Below are 11,068 nucleotides of genomic sequence, written 5' to 3'. Positions count from 1 at the left end.
TGTCTTCCAGCAGCCAACCGCACCTCCATGGGTTCAGCCCTCAGAAGGGCAGGTGGGGGTTTCCTGGATCCCAGTTGCTCACAGCCAGCCCAGCCTCCACCTCTAAAACCATCAGTCATGCCCCCAGGTTGGCCATAAAGGAGCCGCCATTCTCCACTTGGACTCAGCTTTGCTTGTTTTCCTTTCACCCAGATCCTCCCTTCTTCTCCTGGGCTGCAAGTAGCCACTCCTGGGAAGCCAAGAGGCAGGCACAGGATTCTACCTCCCAGCAGCCAACCACACCTCCCCAGGCTTTGCAGAATGAAGGGTGGTGCTCTACTAACCCCACTTAGCCGCACAGCTTCTTCCCTGTCTTCCTCAGCTCAACTTTCCTCTATTGCCCCATTCCTGCCTCACTTCCTCCTTTGGCCAGTCATGCAAAGGAGCCCAGCAGGAAGTGAGAGCCTCTATAGGCCAACCTCCAACAGCAGAGGTGGCCAAGCCACAAGCCTCCAAATGGTGACTGGCCTAACTACTCTAGGTTCTCCAGCCTGACACCAAGGTGCTTTCTCCACTGCTGTCAGCATCCTCTGTCATGCAGGGGTTGGAGTTATCCCAGGGACAGGCCAATAGGAGGAGTGCCCTTTCTGAATAACAAGGGGAATCTGGGAAAAGGAAGCCAGCATATTTCTGCCTGGTTTTGAACCAGGGACCTTTTGCGTCTTAGGCAAATGTGATAACCACTACACTACAGAAACTCCACCTACTGGGTTGTTGCTCACTCTGGCACAGACCGATGGACAAATCTAGAGAATGTGGTGGTAGCCCCTCGATAGGTCAGCTGGCAGGGCAGAGGACTGGAGCCAGCACTCAGGAAGTCGTCCTTACCTCGCCCGTGTGACTCCAGCTTGAGGGAGAGCTTCTTTTTCTTCTCCTTGCTGACAAAGAGCAAGAGAAGAATGAAAGGTCAGGTGGGCCAACTCGGTGCAGAAGCCCATGCTGTCTTTTCCTGCTGCATAGCCTGAAATGAGGGACTCGTGGCAGTTAAAGGAACTGCTGCACTCTCAGAAAACATCCCGCCCGTGCATAAAGGAGGATAGAAGAGCCTGTTAGTCTAGCACGCTCCCAACTGAACTGTTTCAGCAGCTGCTAGGTTTCTTTTTGGCCTGTTACTTTTCTGTCTGGGATGTTGTTGTCAGCTGTGGCACAGAAAAAGGACGTCATTGCGAGCTGCCCATGAAGATAAGATTAACTTTTGCCTTCCTTGCTCGGCTTTACTTGCTTCCTCACCCTATTCCTGCCTTAGTTCCTGTGTTACCTGAAGGCAACGGGGGCCCAGCCGTACGAAGAGGAAGTTAGACAGCTAGACCCTGGTGGCAAAAGTTCTATCACCGCTTGCCACCCCACTCTCTTCTCCCAGCTTCACATATTGACCGCCAGGGACTTGGTGCCCAGCAGCGCAACGGAAGGCAGTGGACAGAGCCACCCTCGCCTTGAAGCTCTGGCTCATTAAACCGTATCTTCAGTCGCTGATGGCCAATGAGAGACCAACAGCGCTTGCTATTTTAGCACTTGAAAATGCCATTGGTCAGTCACTGGATCTCTTTAATGCTGTTACATAACAAATGAAAATAGAATCTCAGTGTGACATTCTGTACCTTTGGGGGAGTGTGCTGTAACCCCCATATTCCTCATTTTCATATAATCGTGATCTTATATACAGAGCATGCCTTGTAAGGTATCAGGGGAAAGGATATGATCTGCTGAAAGTCATTTCTCTACCCATAGATGTTTACCATTCATGCATATGAAGTTATGAGAATTGTGCAGTGTGGTTATCACTATGCTGTAAGGTGGGGGAGTCAGCCAAATATTAGCTCCCCAGTGACAACAGCAAGGAAAGTAACCAACACCCAGACAGGGTGTCAAACAACCCATGAACAGCCATTATTCAGCAAGGGAGCTACAGTGCAATCACTTACCTGCAAGAGGACACCCCAGGGGAATTGCTCAGACTTGCTTGGAGAGACGCAGTGATGCTCACCTGACTCTGAAGGGGGAGCAAAGCCAAGAGGGAAGAAAGGACATGATAAAAGCAGAGACATTTGCCATGCTTTGTCTCTCTCGTCCACCTACATCTACAGACACCCCCACACCAAGCAACTGAAGCGCTGACGAAAGGGGAGAGCCTGGCTGAAAAGCCACCAGCCGGCCTGTGGTGAGAAGCATCTAAGTTTGTAAGGGCATTGAAAGGGTTAAGATCAGCTTAGAGTGCATTTTGCTTTTATTTCACAAAAACAACGAGGAGTCCGGTGACACCTTAAGAACTAACAGATTTATTTGGACACAAGCATTTGTGGGTAAAAAGCCCTCTTCTTCAGATGCATGGAGTGAAAATTGCAGATAGAGGCATAAATATATATTGGAACATGATGTAAAGGGAGTTACCATACAAGGGGAGAACCAGTGTTGAAGGCTAATTCAGTCAGGGTGGATATGGCTCTCTCCAAGTAATTGACAGGGAGGTGTCAATACCAAGAGAGGGAAAATTGCTTTTGTAGTGAGCCAGTCACCCCCAGTCCCTCTTCAAGCTCAAATTAATGGTGTTAAGTTTGCAGATCAGTTGTAACTCTGCAATTTCTCTCTGAAGTCTGTTTTTCAAGTTTTTTGAATGGCTTCTTTTAAATGGCTACTTTGAATGGCTACGTTTAATTGTGTTATTGAATATGAACATGTAAACATGTTATGGAAGTCCCATGTGGTCTAGTGGTTAGGATTCTTAACTTTCACCCAGACAGCCTGGGTTCAGTTCCCCACACAGGAACAATGCAGAGCTTCTCCTTGGAGGGGAGACAGGAAACAAAAAGAATGGGAAGGGATCCTGCCAGCAGCAGAGCTGGATAGAGTTGGGAGCAGTACTGGATTTGACAGGGTGCCATAGTGCTAGGCCCAAGCTCTGAAGGGACCTGTAACAGTGACTTCCTCCCCTCTGCAGAAAGGGAGCCTCAGAGCAGCCTGGATTCAGTAGGGGGAGCTGAGACCCCATAGGGCCCTGGGAGCTGTAGTTCCTTGACCAGCTCCCTGCCTTGGAGCACAGAAGGAACATTTCCCAGCCTTCCCTTGGCTGCTATCAACAGGAAAGGGAGGGGAGAAGCTGTGAGACTCCATGCGCTGCAGCTTGCTGTCGCTGGGGGGCTGGCTGGCTGGCTGCTAGAAGGGGGTGCCACCTGTGAATAGGGAAGAGGTGTGACCAAGGAGTAGAAGGCTTTGGCCCAGGTAGCACCCTCAGAAGACTTCCCCCGACAGGCTTAGGGATGCTGGTGTGACCTCGCCTGGCAGCCCCCAAAGATGGAACTGGGTGGACTAACTGGACAGGGCCCCTCTCTATCTGAAGCTGGGCAAGGGAGGTATGTGGATCCCTCCAGAAGGTAAAATGGTAAGTAAGGAAGGGGAGGCTCTACTGGACCTGGACAGCTTCAGATACAGGACAGGAGGATTTCCACTTCTGAGCCATGAAAATAGAAATTGACTTTTCCTTTCCAGATGTATCTAATATTCATAAAGGGAATCTAGCCCCTGCCTTCCAGATCTGAACACCTCAAAATCAGGAGTGCTCAAGCTCAATTTGGGCAGCTGTTACTTCATTTCTCCCAAATCAAATATGCTGATCCACTGTCATTTACTGTAGAAAAAGTAGGAGAAAATTGAGCGACAAACGTTGGGGTCTTCACAGTGCTAACGAGGGCTGGAATTGCTATTTTCAACAGCCATTACACTTTTTTTTTTAGTTTTGTTTGTTTAAAAGGAAGACAGTGATATTGCACTGGCAAATTCCCCATAGAAACAAAGAATGGAACAAAAGAATAATAAAGGCACCTCAACTTTCCTCATTTATGTAGGACGGTCTTATTAGATGGATCCAGACATCTTCCAATCACAGAAGCTGATAATTGTTCCACTTTACTGCAGTTCTGTAACCATGCAGGAACCTAGAGGAGGAAAGTGCCTAACTCCAGAGTCTGCAGCTGCCTAGGGCCAGTGCTGAGGATTTAGAGTCCCTAGTGCTGCCCTTGCAAGGTTCAAGCATGCTCAGCCTTGGCATTGCCTCCGCTCCTGCGGCTAGTAGCTGCAGCTGTCTAAGGCTGGCCTCTGGCAGTTGCCCCATGGCTGTAGCTAGAGAAACTACAAGTGGCTCTATGACTCCGGGGGCCATTAAGCTAGAGCACCTAAAGACACTGGAGTTAACCTCAAGGAACAGAGGTCACCAGTAGGAAAGGAATGTCGGGGGAGCAGGGAAGGCGGGAGCAGGTCAGGCTTGCAGAGGGAGCTTCCAGCTGGTTGGGAGCATGTCCAAAGTAGAAAGGAAACAAGTATGGGGAGAGGTGGTGGTGACCAGGTAGCAGACTAGCATGTAGATAGGAGCAGAGGGAGAGACGCTGGTGTCTTCAGATTCCCAAGGGCTAAGTCCTCACTTTGGGGAAATGGTGTTTGCAGGTGGCTTGCTCACATGGCAGGATGGGGGCTGAGGGAGGGATCTGTTAGAACTGGTCAGGTGTCTGCTGGCTTTAGGACTTTGAGCTGAGACTAGGACCACATGCAGCGACTGGTGACATGGGGGGGTACTGGAGACATGGCTAGAGAAGGTCTGAATGAGGAAAGAGATAAGTCTGTGGGGAGTTTCCTTGGTCACTATGAAAGTTCTGCTCACTGTGGACACTGGTAAACCCACATGGGTGTACAGCTCAATAAGAAAACCCGCGGGCTGAGGGAGCTGTGTATGGCAATGCATATAGTCATGGAGAGGTGTGTGATCAAAATGAAAAATGTCTCTGAGGTTCAGTACCGGGTATACGAAGGCACCAATGGCACTGCCCCACCAGGCCCACACTCGGAGCCCACAGTGACTACACTGGGGCCCACAAATATGTTTGGTGCCAGGGCCAACAAAAGGTTAATCCAGCCCTGATTGCCTGAGCACTATTTCAGCCTCACATTTTTGGGTGGAACTCCCACAGTGAGTGCTGCAGAGCACTCCCCCGCAACACACATGCACACACTCGTCCTGGTGTTGGGAGGGGAACAGGAAAAAGGACAAAAGAAGAGATGAAGAGAAAGGAGGGAGGGACAGGTGGATGGAGGAAAAGGTGAAACACAAAGGACAAACCCTAATGTCCCCATGATTCTAAGGGACAAAATCCCAGGTGCGGAATAAAATTCTGCCTCCTTAAGCTCATGTTTTCCATGCCTAGAATTCAACTCTCACCAGATGGATCAGACTGAACAGGTTTCACACCTCCAGGAGGCTCTTACCTTCTAAAGAGGGACGGCTGTTTTCTAGTAAAATCACTACAAGGGAAGGAGAAAACTGGAAAGAGGTTTCTCCTGGCGCTCACGTTCGTGAACCCGAATACTCTCTCAGTCCTCAGACAGAGACCTGGAGAAGGAGACTTGCTGAAGCAAAGCCACAGGGGTCTCTGAGGTTTCCCTAGCCCCTGGCCCCTGACTGATGTCAGGATCTCTCTGTGAGGTCACCACCTGCTCACCAATAGTCTTTGACCAATAGTGTGAGGTCCTGCAAAAGGCCTTTGTGATGTCACTGCCACACCCCGCCCTTGCTGTGCCAATGTCCTGCCCCTGGCCAGGCACTTTGGAGCTTTGAGCTACTCCCTGTGTATCACCTCACTCAAGGAGCTTTTCTATAGAGCATCCTCAGATGTCTAAGCACACGAGTGCCATGGCAATGAACTGACACACATGTCACCAAGAGGAGATCATTAGTAGACTAACCTATAGGAGAAGGACACCCCAGCATTAGTAGGGGAGAAATCCCTACTGAACATGCATTACACCTACCAGCCCCTGCGTGGGGTCTGGCGGGGGCTGCGGAGGGGGGAGACCTGGGAAAAGGATGGATGGAAAATGTCTGTGCAGCCAGGACATGGCCGGGGGGCGAGGGGAGAAGAGCAGGTGACCCCTGAGGAGCGGGGAGAAAAAGGGAGGGCTGAGATCCCCTCGGAATTACCACTGCCCCCTCCGTGGAGACCCCCCTCCTCTCCTGTCCTGCCCCCTTTCTCCCTAGAGAGCAACAAGCAACATCCAGGCTGACACCTCCTTCCCTCAAACCCCTGAGAAGTTCCCTGTTCCCCTCCCCCCATTGTTCCCCATTTTCTCTCCCCTTTGCCAATGGCCAGTTCAGATCTCAGGTTTGGGGTGTTTCCCCCCATTTTCACCTGCAGTGATTTGTCCTTGTGTAGGTGGGAAATGGTTCCCCTGAGTGATTTCTGAACTGGGCAGAGGCTGGGGGGGGGCCTGAGACAGGGACACCTCTGGGCTGGGCTGGGGGGGCCACTCTCTGCTGGCAACAGGGCGTGGGAAGGGCCAGGAATGGGAGGGGGGAGCAAGTGTCCCCCATAGAGAGGGTCCAGCCCCAGGCTGCTACCAGTAGCACATTCGTATCCTGGCCGGGGGGGGGGGGGCTTTCTCCAGCTGGGACCTGCCCCCTAGGGAGCCCCAGGCTCTGACCGCACCAGCCCCGCCTGGAGCCCCCAGTGAGTGAGAGACCCCGGAGGGGGAGGGGGAGGGAGCACTGGGCCCTGACAGGAAAGTGACTCTCTCCCCTCAGATCTTGGTGTTTTCCTCTCATGTTATCAAATATGCAGTTTGTGACACAATTTCTTTGCAAATCTCAAAGATTCAAATAAAATAACCTAAACATTTGCCCCACTTCTCTCTAGTTGTCTATTTCTAATTGAATATGCCCTGAGATTTTTCTGTCTCTAATTATAAAATAATAAGAAAATCTCAGATTTACACCTTTTCTCAGATTATTGAACACAAAATGTTTGCTAATGTTGCCCATTTCCTCTTTATTCATTTATCAAGTATTCATGTGAAACACTCAGATTTTACCTCCTATCAACAACTGATATAAAATCCCTCTGATTTTCCACTTTCCTCTCTATAATTTGCAAAATGGATCCAAAATCTCTGATTTCCACCCTTTGTCTTTCATTTCTGAACACTGATCTGAAAGCTCAGGTTTTCCCTCTGTGTCATTATCAAATGTCAATTAACAATCCTCTCAAGTTTTGTGCTGTTCCTTATGTTTCTAAATCCCAAAAACTTCTTCCTTTGGGGGAACCTGTTGCCCTGAGTCGCTCTCCATTCTGGATGTTGCAGGGGATTAAATTTCCCAGTGATTGTCTTTCCCCTCTCCTTTGAGGATCATTTGTTCCCTCTTTTAGCTCTGTTAGATATTTGCCAAAGAAAGAGACCAGCCTGATATTTAATACACGTCAAAGCCAGAGGCCTCCCCCTGTTTGGGGATCAGTGGTTCGCAGCTGGTAGTGGAAGAGTTGGCTGGCCCCTTTTCTTTTCTCCAGCTGGCACAGGATGAGGGGGTCACTCTGAGTGCAGCATGTCTTGAGAAGTATCCCAAACCACAAGACAAATGGTCTCTGTGAAGGGTTGCTTCCCACAGTGCTAAGATGTATCCCCCTCTGGCAGGATCCATGGTGGCTACTATTTGCTAGTGACAGGCCACGGAAATTTCTTACCTATTTTGCCCCTCCATGCCAGGCCTGCACAACATATGGCCCACGGGCAACGTGCGGCCCGTGAAGTCTCACTGTGCGTCCCGCAGCCGGGAATCAAAGGGCTCTGGGCTGCCTGTAGCCGCGGGGAATCCAAACCCCTTTAAAGTTCAGCCGTGGCCGGGATTCAAAAGGTTCTGAGCTGCCCGCAGCCGCAGGGAGCCCAGAGCTCTTTAAATCTCAGCCGCGGCCAGGATTTATAGGGCTCTGGGCAGGCGGGCGGGGAGCTCAGAGCTCTTTAAATCCCAGCCACCAGGGCCGGCTTTAGGCCAATTTAACCAATTCCCTTGAATCGGCCTCGCTCCTAAGAGGACCCCGCACCCAAGCCCCAGTACCAGCAAAAGCCAGTGCGCTGTACCAGGGTGGCCCAGTTTCCCCAGGGGGCAATTTAAAAGGCCTGGGGCTCCCGCAGGGGCTGGAAGCCCAGGCCCTTTAAATTGCCACTAGAGCCCTGCTGCTGGAGCCCTGGGGTATGGCTGCGGGGCTCTGGGGGCTATTTAAAAAGTCCAGGACTCCCATTGCTTCTACCTCCCCGGCCCTTTAAATAGCCACTGGAGCCCCGCCGCTTCCCCAGGGTTCCCGCGGCTATTTACAGAGCTGGGGCAGTGGAAGCAGGGGCGTCCCGGGCCCTTGAAATAGCCTCCAAGCCCCAGGCTGCTGCTGCTACTCTAGTGGGAGAGCGGGGAGGAGGAGGAGGAGGAGAAGGAGGCACTCACCATAGAGGAAGGGCTGTACCCCCTGTACCTGCACCCCCTGCCCTGCCTGCAGCCAGCCCGTCCCCAGCCAGCCCCTGCTGCACCCCCTGCCCGCACCAGCCCCGCACCTCCTGCCCTGCTTGCACCAGTTCCTGCCTGCAGCCTGCCCATCTCCAGCCAGCCCCACACCCCCTGCCTTGCCTTCAGCCCTGCACCAACCCCTGTCTCCAGCCAGCCCTGCACCCCCTTCCCTGTCTCCAGCCAACCCCTGCCACACTGCCTGCTCTGCCCGCACCAGTCCTGCACCCCCTGCCCTGTCTCCAGCCACCCCCGTACCCGCTGCCTTGCCTTCAGCCCTGCACCAACCCGTCTCCAGCCAACCCTTGCCGCACCCCGCTGCCTGAAGCCAGCCAGTCCCGCACTCCTTTGTCTCCAGCCCTGCCAACCCATGCCGCACCCTCCCTGTGGACCTGCCTGAAGCCAGCCAGCCCACCCCACACCTCTTGTCTCCAGCCTGCCCCACACCCCTTGCCCAGCCTGAAGCCAGACCCTACCTTTCGCATCCTCCCCCTCCCCCACCTCCAGCCAGCCCCATGTTCACTGGTGCCCTGCAGTTCTGAGGGAAATAACCCTGCACACCTGCTTCAATGAGATGGGCAGGGAGCAGCTGGGACCCACACATGTGCACCCTAGCACACCCTAAGGGAGTGGCAGAGCTCATTTCTAGTTCAGACCCATCTTTTTAAAAAAGAACTTTTAGGTAGGGTTAACATACATCTGTACTTTCCCGGACATGCAATCGCCATCTGGGAGGAAAATACGGACGTATGGTAATCCTGCTGGTACAAAAAATACATACTGTGGCAGAACTTTTTATAGGGAACCGGTTGTTAAGAACTGAAAGGATTTTTTTTCCCCAATCATCCCTGCGGGGCCCCGCCAAAAATGTTCAAATTGGGCCCCGCAGTTCCTAAAGCCGGCCTGTCAGCCACGGCCGGGATTCAAAGGGCTCTGGGCTGCTCGCAGAGATTCCCGGCGGCAGCTGAGATTTAAAGGTCTCAGGGCTCCCCACCGCCACGGGCAGCCCAGAGCCCTTTGAATCCCGGCAGCAGCTGAGATTTAAAGGGCTCAGGGATCCCTGTGGCTGCAGGCAGCACAGAGCCCTTTGAATCCTGGCGGCAGCTCCAGGGGATGGAGTGAGGCTGGGATTTCAAGGGCTCAGGCTCCCCTCAGCAGCAGGAGCTCTGGACCTTTAAATCCCTGCCCCAGCCCTGAAAAGCTCCGGGTTCCCCCAGTCGTCAGAGCCCCAGGCCCTTTAATTTGACCCTGAGGGCTCCCAGCCACCTCTTTGGCTGGGAGTCCCTCGTTGATTTAACATCAAGTAACACCTCCCCACCACCAACCTTCCTTTTTGACCCACAGCTGTTTTGGTGGGGCGGCGCTGGGGAAGGAGGGTTTGTTTCTGCAGGGCTGGGCGGGGTGTTTCCGCCAGGCTGGGAGTTCCTGAGTGGCGGGTGTTTCCGCAGGGCTGGGGGTTTCGGTCCTCAGCTGTTTTCTTTGGAGTATTGTGGCCCTCGCTGTTTTACTCAAAGTACTGTACAGGAACTTTTCAGGGGGATTAAGGCAAAATGCCACATTTATTAGTAATACAGGTATCAATTAATACTCTATGATATGCACATGAGATATATATCACAGTCATGCATTCACGCACACACACAGACATAAACACACTCCGTCTTGCTGTTGTTACCAACTAGTTGCTCCCCTTAACTGCACTGGCCAGGTGAGTTAGATGGGGGAGGGGTGGAGCCGGGCTTCTACCGATCCAAATCGATGGTCAGATGGTGACAAGACGAGATCCGGGGTCCTTCTGCAAGACACCTCGCATTTATAGCAGCTTCCCTCTTATGCAAATCTAGACCAGATTCAAAATCTGGGTCTGCGTCCGTTGGTCTTTGTGCTGCTTTTCTCTGGGTGTTGTCCCAATGCTGCTCAAAGAGGGTGTTTTCTAAAGAAGGTGCTTGCTTCTAATCCCTGAGGCCATCAATATGTCTGCTCTTCTTTATTGGGCCCACTTGACAAGTTGTATTGTCCTTTGCTCTGGCTCCCATTCCCTCTTCAACTGTTGTAGCTGTCTGGAGGTGGGTGTCTTCCAAGCCTCACTCATTCACACCTCATTCAGTCAATAGAGCAATTGATTACAGAGTGCGGGGGAAGATCTTATTCTACTTCTAGCAAAAAGGCACATGTTTTCTTTTACTTTAACTATACTATCCTTAGGGGCTACAACATTTGATACAAAGTTTTCTACCAATTTTCTATATAGGGATCTAATACAAAGTTGTATGAAAATAGAGAGGCACAATGCCAAGTCATATGAATTACAAAATAACATCATGCCGGATGCAATGTCATAAAGATAAAGATACTTAATACAAAATAACACAATGCAACGTTATAAAGATTTATAGAGATAGTTAATACAGAGATTTCTCTACATCACCACTTTACGAGTTGTGCAGGCCTGCTGACGGCATTCGTGGGGCTTCTTGCTCGTGTGGATTCTCTGATGCTGAATAAGGTGAGAGCTGCGATTGAAGGTTTTCCCACACTCACTGCATTAATAGGACCCCTCCTGTGTGTGGATTCTCTGATGCCGAATAAGGTGTGAGCTGCGACTGAAAGTTTTCCCACACTCACTGCATTCAGGAGGGAGAGGATAGCTCAGTGGTTTGAGCATTGGCCTACTAAACCCAGGGTTGTAAGTTCAATCCTTGAGGGAACCATTTGGGAATTGGT

At 51.6% G+C, this 11,068-nt stretch overlaps 1 non-coding gene across 1 annotated transcript; it reads right to left on the bottom strand.

Moving 5' to 3' along the window:
* Positions 1-664: 664 nt before the first annotated feature.
* TRNAL-AAG (transfer RNA leucine (anticodon AAG)) lies at positions 665-737 on the bottom strand. Its single transcript has one exon. It is a non-coding gene; the product is annotated as a tRNA-Leu (tRNA).
* Between the last annotated feature and the right edge of the window lie 10,331 nt (positions 738-11,068).

This window comes from Gopherus flavomarginatus, unplaced genomic scaffold (assembly GCF_025201925.1).
Source record: "Gopherus flavomarginatus isolate rGopFla2 unplaced genomic scaffold, rGopFla2.mat.asm mat_scaffold_45_arrow_ctg1, whole genome shotgun sequence".
In the NCBI taxonomy this organism is placed as follows: domain Eukaryota; kingdom Metazoa; phylum Chordata; order Testudines; family Testudinidae; genus Gopherus; species Gopherus flavomarginatus.
This window is presented reverse-complemented; position numbering and strand designations above follow the sequence as displayed.